Source organism: Chlorocebus sabaeus, chromosome 10 (assembly GCF_047675955.1).
Source record: "Chlorocebus sabaeus isolate Y175 chromosome 10, mChlSab1.0.hap1, whole genome shotgun sequence".
NCBI lineage: Eukaryota > Metazoa > Chordata > Mammalia > Primates > Cercopithecidae > Chlorocebus > Chlorocebus sabaeus.
In genome coordinates, this window is record NC_132913.1 from 76,916,195 (window position 1) to 76,924,882 (window position 8,688).

Here is an 8,688-nt window from a genome sequence, read left to right on the forward strand (position 1 = left end):
GTTCTTAGACAGTTTGCATCATGTGAGTTGTATCCTGGGATTTGTACAGCTGGCCCTCCATATCCATGGATTCTGCATGCATGGATTCAGCTAACAACACGTGGAAAATATTCCCCCCAAATTTAAAAATAACAGTATAACAATGAAAGTAATACAAATTTTAAAAATACAGTTTAATAACTATTTACATAGGATTTACATTGTATTAGGTGTTTTAAGTAATCAAGAGATGCTTTGAAGTATATAAAAGGGTATGTGTAGGTTAAATGCAAATACCATTTTATATAAAGAACTTGAGCATCTGCAAATTTAGGTATCAGGATCCTGAGGAGGGTCCTGGAACCAATCCCTAGTGGATATGGAGGGACCACTTTATATGAAATTGTTCCTAAAGCATAGGATATATGGATAACCAGTTTTAACTAGTTTATTTACACTGAGCCTAGTGCAAGGCAGATCTGTAAGGGGGAGGAAAAGAAGGGAGAGATCAATCTGCCAGCAAGGGTCTAAGACTGTTCAAACCAGTTGTACATGCTTATGGAAGCAGGAAGCACCCTGGATGAAACTAGGTCTAATAATAATGGCCTTACACTGTGTGAGGGTGTCATAACATTGATCTTCTGAGGCTGACCCATTTTGGCAAAGCTTTGCAACAACTTGGCTATACAGTGTGGAAGTTTGTGTGCTAACTAGAAATCAGGAATATGGATTTTCATGTCTGGTTGCATATTATAAGCTTTAAAATGAGTTCTAACGATCTTACAGTCTACTTATTATTGTACAGCATAGCTCAATCCTCTTATTGATGCCTGAATAATGGGAGTATGGTAAAAATATAATGTTTCCCAAGGGTTTGTTGACATCGAAGGGTCTGAAGACATTCTCAGATCCTTGTATTTTGAATTTTGGGTTGTGTGTGTGTGTGTGTGTACATGTGTGCGTGCACGTACACACATGTGCATGTGGCTGTTTTCAGTTCAATGATGGAATTTTAAATTATTGTTTATGACTGGTGCGGTGGCTCATGCCTATAATCCCAACACTTTGGGAGGCTGAGGCTGGCTGGTCACTTAAGTCCAGGAGTCCGAGACTAGCCAGGGGCAACATGATGAAACCCTATCTCTTAACAAAGTAAAAAAAAGAAAATAGGCAGGTGTGGTGGTGTGAGCCTGTAGTCCCAGCTACTCAGGAGGCTGTGGCGAGAGGATCACTTGAGCCTGGGATGTGGAAGTTGCAAGATCAGACCACTGCACTCCAGCCTGAGTGACAAAGAGACCTCATCTCAAAAAATAATAATAAATAAAATAAAACTATTGTTTACTCTTACATAAATGAAAATTTTCTTTTATAGTGATAATTCATAACTGAAAAATGCTTTCATGAATCATGCCATAAATCAGTGTGTTTTAAACCAAGGACTTATTCTTGGTGATAGTTACAAAAGGAGTCTGTTCTTCACTCAAGCATGAGAAACACTCTCTCAATGTTTTTCCTCACAGATTTAAAGCTGAACTATTTCCAAATTTAGTAACTAAGATCTGGGTTCTAATTCTGTTAATATTATTAGCTCATAGATTTTGTTAACTATTTCTACACAAGAATTTCATTGAATTTGGGCTTGATTGGCAAGGGGGAAGATGAGAGTTCTAGAAGATGCAGATATATATGTGTACATATGCATATATATATTTGTATTTATATGCAATAAAAAAGGGGAAATAAAAAAGACTGTATAAAAATACTTGCCATCAGTTCTGCTGTTTTCCTTTTAGCAGCGCTTTCCAAAGCTACTGTCAAATGGGGCCTGAGGAAGAAGGCTTCAGTCAGTGTGACTATTGGGTCACACACGACTAAACCTGTTACCCTCATGAAATATGTTTTTAGTCTTATCTTTAATCATGGAATGAAAGGTTTTTGCTTTGTTAAACATCTTCAAACTTTGTTGTACCGGCTTGGAATTGTGATAGGGGATACCAGCAAAGAATTCCCTGTACTACTCTCAAGACTGAGTGCTATAACTAGGTCTTTATCCAGGCCCAGCAATGGCAATGAGTCTGTGCAAACATATCCCATACAATCTGCATTTGAAAGAATTTTGTGTTTGTGACAATTGTACTTTGCAAGCTCCACTTCCCTGGCAGAATAAAAACACCTATTCTAAATTTCCTTTCCTTGAAAATGATAATAGTAAAGCATTTTGCCAAAATGTTTTCACAGGCATCAGCCTCACAACACCTGTGAGGTGGGCAAAGCTGGCCTTGTTTCTTCATTCTACAGATTGGGAAGACAATGCTCAGAGAAATTGATGATCATGGTAAGGCTCAAAGAACCCAAGTAATCTCAGAATTCTTTCATTTGCAGCAATGCGTCCCAAACAAAACATCAGGATCAGATTCCTGAATTCTGTCCCTAAAAGATCTGGAATAGGTCTGGGGATCTGCATGTTTGTAAAAATCTCCCTAATGATTCTGGTGCTCAGACAGTTCACCCTAATGAGGTAATAATCAGCAGATAATTGAAGGAAATGCTGACCTATCACGGTGTCTACTGTGATCATCCCCCCATCAGCTCTATGTTCAATTAGACTGAATCCTCAATGGAACCGACTGAGAAAGGGCAGAACAGAGATATAAAGAAAGCAGAGAAGGAAGCAATTTGGCTCCAGACTGCCTGGGTTCAAATCCCTGCACCTTGACTTAATAGTGTGTAAGCTGAATCAAGTTACTTTACCTCTTTGATCCTCAGTTTCTTCAGGTCATAGGGTTTCTGTGAGCATTAAATGGTTAATCCAGGTAAATCACCTAAAACAGTGGCAGGCACTTAGTAAATGTTATTTATTAGCTGTTATTATTATTATTCTAATTTTTAAAGCTAATACAAAATAGAATATTTGATATTTCATTTTAATGGAACACATATAATCACCAAATATATCAATTGGGGTTCTTTGTATACCAACATAAATCAGTTCTGGCTAACAAAAGCCAAAAGAGGAATTAATTGGAAGTCATGGGACAGCTCACAGAAAAGAAGGAAAAGCTGAAGAATGAGATCCCAATTAGGACAGGATCAAGACAGCTATGAATATTTAGATGTCAGGAACCAGTTGACAGTCCCTTAGGGTCCTGTCCTTGGCCTAACATATGGTCTATCCTTGAGAAACATCCATGTGCTGAGGAGAAGAATGTGTATTTTGCAGCTGTTAGATGAAATGTTCTGTACATATCTACTAGGTTCATTTGGTCTATAGTGCCAATTAAGTCTGATCTTTCTTTGTTGATTTGTCTAGATGATCTGTTCAATGTTGAAAGTGGACTGTTGAAGTCTCTAGCTATTATTGTATTGGGGTGTATCTCTCTCTTTAGTTCTAACAATATTTTCTTTATATATCTATATATCTGAGTGCTCCAGTGTTGAATGCATATATATTTACAATTGTTATATCCTCTTGCTGAATTGACTCCTTTATCATTATTTAATGACCTTCTTTGTCTCTTTTTGTAGATTTTGTCTTAAAATCTATTTTGTCTGATATAGGCATAGCTATTCCTGGTCTTTTCTGGTTTCCATTGTCATGGAATATCTTTTTTCATCCCTTTATTTTCAGTCTATGTGTCTTTATAGGTGAAGTGTGTTTCTTGTAGGTAAGAGATTGTTGGGTCTTGTGTTTTTTAATCCATCAGCCACCCTACGTCTTTTGATTGGAGAATTTATTTACATTCAGTGTCGTTATTGATAAGTAAGAAAATACCCCTACCATTTTGTCATTTGTTTTCTAGTTGTTTTGTGGTCTTCTCTTCCCTTTCCCCCTTTCCGTTTTCCTTTAAGTGAAGGTGATTTTCTGTGGTGGTATATTTTAACTTCTTGATCCTTATTTTTTGTGTATCTGTTGTATGCTTTTTGAATTGAGGTTACCACGAGCCTTACAAATAATATCTCATAACCCATTACTTTAAACTGATGACAACTTAACCCTGATTGAGGGTCCTGTCCTTGGGATGAAAGAACCACACTCATTATTTCAGATAACATGTTACTGATTTAAGATTCAAATTCCAGATCATCTATTGACTTGGCTGAGGTCATGTGCCCATCTCTTGCCTAAGAGATAAAAGAGCATTCTAACTAAAACTCCCACTAAGACTCTAAAGGTAAGTAAGTAAAATCAGGGTACTGTTACTAGATGGAGAGATACATGCTGGGAAGGCAAAGCAAACAGAAATCCACCATCTTACTAAACTCCAACCTTGATTGCTTGGAATTTGTTTACATTTTGCCACAGATGCCAAGATAGGTGTGTTAAAGTCCTCTGGCTAGCCCCAAAAGGAAGCCAGTTTGACTTACAATATGCCAGAAACAACATTAATAATATTTTAAAGCCCAATATACTAAAGGATTCTTAAGCCTTTAGTTTTCTCATGGTGTATTTGGTTTTTAACTATAGGCATCAATGGGCTAGAAATGTCCCTTCATGTATTCTACAAAAAGAGTTTTTCCAACCTGCTAAATCAAAACAAAAGTTTAACTCTGTGACATGAATCCACACATTGCAAAAAAATTTCACAGATAGCTTGTTTCTAGTTTTTATCGCAGGATATTCAGTTTTTCACTATAGGCCTTAATGAGCTCAGAAATGTCTCTTCATGGATTCTACAAAATGAGCGTTTCTAACCTGCTGAATCAAAACAAAGGTTTAACTCTATGAGATAAATCCACAAAAATCTGTGAGATAAATCCCTAAATCTGAGCCTTTCTCTTTAAAAAACTGTGTAAGAATTTTGGAAAACAGGCTCAGGAGCATATAGACCTATAAAAATTTCTAGGAGGCTGGCTGTATCAATACCAGAATAAAAGATGAGGGGATGGGCGGGGCCTGAATTCTGTGGCTCCACTGGAAACAGCAATGGGAAGCTTCCAAAGAAGATATAAAGTTTTCAAAAAGTTAAAATATGATTCACACAAATTAAGAATGCAAATTAATAAAGATTTTATTCAACCTATTAACTAATGTGAGAACCAGAAAAACAATATAACTGGAGCAAAGAACATTTTGAAGAACTGAATATTGATAAGCATTTTGAGGAAGAATGCTAGAATAAGATTCCTAGATTAAATAAGAAACTGGTAAATATCTTTCAGGAAAATAAAACCATAATCACCATAATATTTGAGTTCCCTTTTATACCAGACAGAAATAATTTGCATCTCTACTGGAGACAAATCTATAAACTAAAACGTAACTTCCCAAAGTTTGGGCCAAATAGTAAGTAGCTAGTCTCAAATACAGGTGTATGCCTCTAAGACAACTGAATAATCCTTGATGGCGGGCGACAGCTTATTGTTAAACATTGCCCTTTATGATGAGGAGAGTATGTGAAGAATTCTCTTGATTGTATTTTCAAGCTCTCATAATGTTTCTTAAGAAAGGGATATCAGCAGAAAGCAAGAACTCAGGGAGAAAGAGCAACAGTGGCTGCCAGGGTATCACAGGTAGGAGAGGTCTCTGCCTAGTGGCAGGAGACCAGAGGGGAGGCCTTCCTGCACACAAGGTGTTCCTTTGTCAAGTGTTCTTTAGTAAGAAACCATAATTAATACTTGCAATGGTGACAAGTCACAGTGGATGCTTCGTGACTAGCGAAGGACATCAAAAGTTTTGTGTGGGTTACATGCTAGAATAAATGGATTTATTAAAACATTTTGGTTGGTTAAATACCCCGTGTGCCTGATGCCACAATAATTTTACTGCATATTAATTATTTAGGCTGCTGTTCTTTTTCTGAAGCAGAAAGCATTTTTCTTTCTCAGTTGTTTGGTTTTTGAAATTTCTAAAAATCTAATTTTCTGTCTTTTTAAGTCCTGTAATTCAAGGACAATGCAGTAGAAATCCAACAATGTTATGCCATGATAACTTTATTGTCCCAGAATAAAATCATTTTTAGGAAGTAATATTTCTCAAGACATTAAAATGGAATGATTTTTATTTTCTAGAATTGTTTTATTATATTGCTCTCTGACACAGGAAATGGGTTCAATGGCCTCTAGAATTCCTTTATTTTATTGTGGTCCAAGGATTCTACATTGATTAGATTTCCCCAATGGTCATATAACACATTTCCATGATAGATCAAAACTGTACATTGTGGCAGATTTTGCCAATTCTTCTTTTCAATTTCATGTCATTAACATAATTAAAATATAAAATATGTGCTGGCTCATTCCTAAGAACTTTTACAATACCATACTTGTGCTGGTCTCCCAATAATTGAAAACCATTTTGTGAGAATAATGATAAAAGGCATATTTTAAAAATTATTGTTTCCCACTAGAGAATAGTTTATATTTTTAATATAAAAAAGAAAAGATGGAAAACATAATTCCTTGCTATTAATTGCTACATCACAGTAAACCAAAGACTCAAATATTATTGATGGGGTTAGAGGCCTATGGTATTCTTCACCAAGATGTTTCTTCAGCATCTTTTACAGCATCTAATTTTTTTTTTTTACTATGTGTGTATCTCAGAAGGAAACTTCTGGTCATTATTTGCAACTATCACAAAATGATGAGACCTTCTGTTGTTTTGTTTTGTTTTCCTTGTTGCTAAAAAGTACTGAATAATTAACGTCTAAACTTTAAAGTCACATTTTTTGAAAAACACATTACGCTTCTCCTTCTAAATGATCTAAGTTCTATTTTAATGTGTTTTTTAATGTGTGTCTTTTGGAGAGAAGGGAGGGTCTCTTCAAAATTAAAAGCAGATGGTAAAGAAGTTATTTGAGACCAAACTGTAAGACTGCTGGAAGTCTACTATAGTTAAGTAAAATAAAATTTCATGTCAAAAGCTGGCTTCCAGGAAAATTTTGTTTGAAAAAAGACTGTCAAAATTTCTACTGAGGGCACATGCAGTGTAACAGTAATCTGTCTTTTTTTCTTGCTTTTGCAAGGAGGCTTAGATAAGGGAACTGAAGAAAATGCATTTTGGGATCTACAGAAAACTTTCTAATCCATTTATCCAATAAATGCTATTTCCATCTTCTCAGACACTGTTTCAGATGCTGGTGATAATTAGTGAACTAAGTACCCAAGTTCTCAGTCCTGAGGACCTTACAGCCTAGTAGCTGAGACAGACAATAAACAAGTAAGCAAAGAAATTAAAGAGATAATTACAGACAGACTGTGGTAAGTGCTATGAAGGAAATAAACAGGGTTCGTGATGAGTAGTAGTGGGGACAGGGAAAGACATTTTAGTTATTTCTTCCTTAATTTCTTCAGTGACTCGATGGTCATTCAAGAGCATGTTATTTAATATTTATGTATTTGTACAACTTCCAAAGTTCCTCTTGTTATTAATATATTCAAAGTGGGATTATCTACTCACTATTGTGTCTCTACAAACTCTCTTTTCTTACCACAAAAGGTAACTGAGTGGAAACATGTCAGTTTAGGTAAGCTATCTACCTTGGGTTGGCTGTCCCATATTCAGGTATTTTCCTTGGCATAATAAATAACTTCATATGAGCCAGATTAAATAATATAAGACCATAATAAATAGATACAAGCTAGATTTAAAAATATAAGATCATTATAAATAATATAATACTGTTCGGGCATAAAATGTCATATATGGTAAAATTTTTCTATATAAATCCCATACTTGATAGTTATTTGGGCAAAATGAGGGAGCATCTGGGCAAAATTAGGGAGCATCTGAGTGAAAATAAATTTTCTTGAATTAGGTGGTAAAGATTTGCTTGAATTATGGAGTTAATAGTAGCAAAAACAATTGATTTTCTAATATATGCAGTAAACTGAACATTAAGTGAACAGTATCATGGGCCTTACCTTAAATGCTGTATCATTAGTTAAACTGAAATTGAGTATTTTAGATTATTATTTTGTTGACTTCTGAAACTGCATAGCTCAATGGAAAGAGTTGGACCAATTTCGAAGTCAGATAGGGCTTCAATTTCAGCTCAGTCACTTAGCAGCTGAGTTTGAGCAAATTAGTTAAGCTGTCAGAGCCTCAGTTTGACCATCTGTAAAATGGTGCACCACTATGCACTGCTCAGAAATGTTTTGAAGATTAAATGACTGCATGCACATAACAGCATCCAACACATAGGATATGCTCAATAGATGTGGTAGTTTCCTCTTCTTTTCTTTGAAAATCCTAAGCTGAAATAATGATCATTAAGTGAAAGAAAACTAAATTAAGTAAAATGTGTTTCTTCTGGCGAGAATATCAGTTTAAGAATATTGATTTAAGAATAACTTAGCTCTCGGGGCACATACTGCTGAATTCCCTAAGAAACAATATACAAGTATTTGACTTTAGCAATCTTTAAAATTTAGTTGCACTAATGTAGCTGGTGCTGAGATTTAAGGCTTCAACAACCCATACCTTAAAATAACTTTTAAATTCCTACATTTGAATTATTTTCCACAATGATAACAACCAAAAACCCACAGATAAATGAAAGAACAGTAGATAAGAAGGAAAAATTTATTAACTTTTGTACTTTCAGAAAAAAAAAAAAACCTGAGGGATTCTTAGAAATACGTTTGAATTTGGGAATATCAAACCTTTTAAAAAGTTACATAAGTATATACCCATTACACAGATTTACCCTCTTAACCATTTGTCCCTTGGACTCTCTGGCTCACTCACATTCTCATTTTCTCTCTATC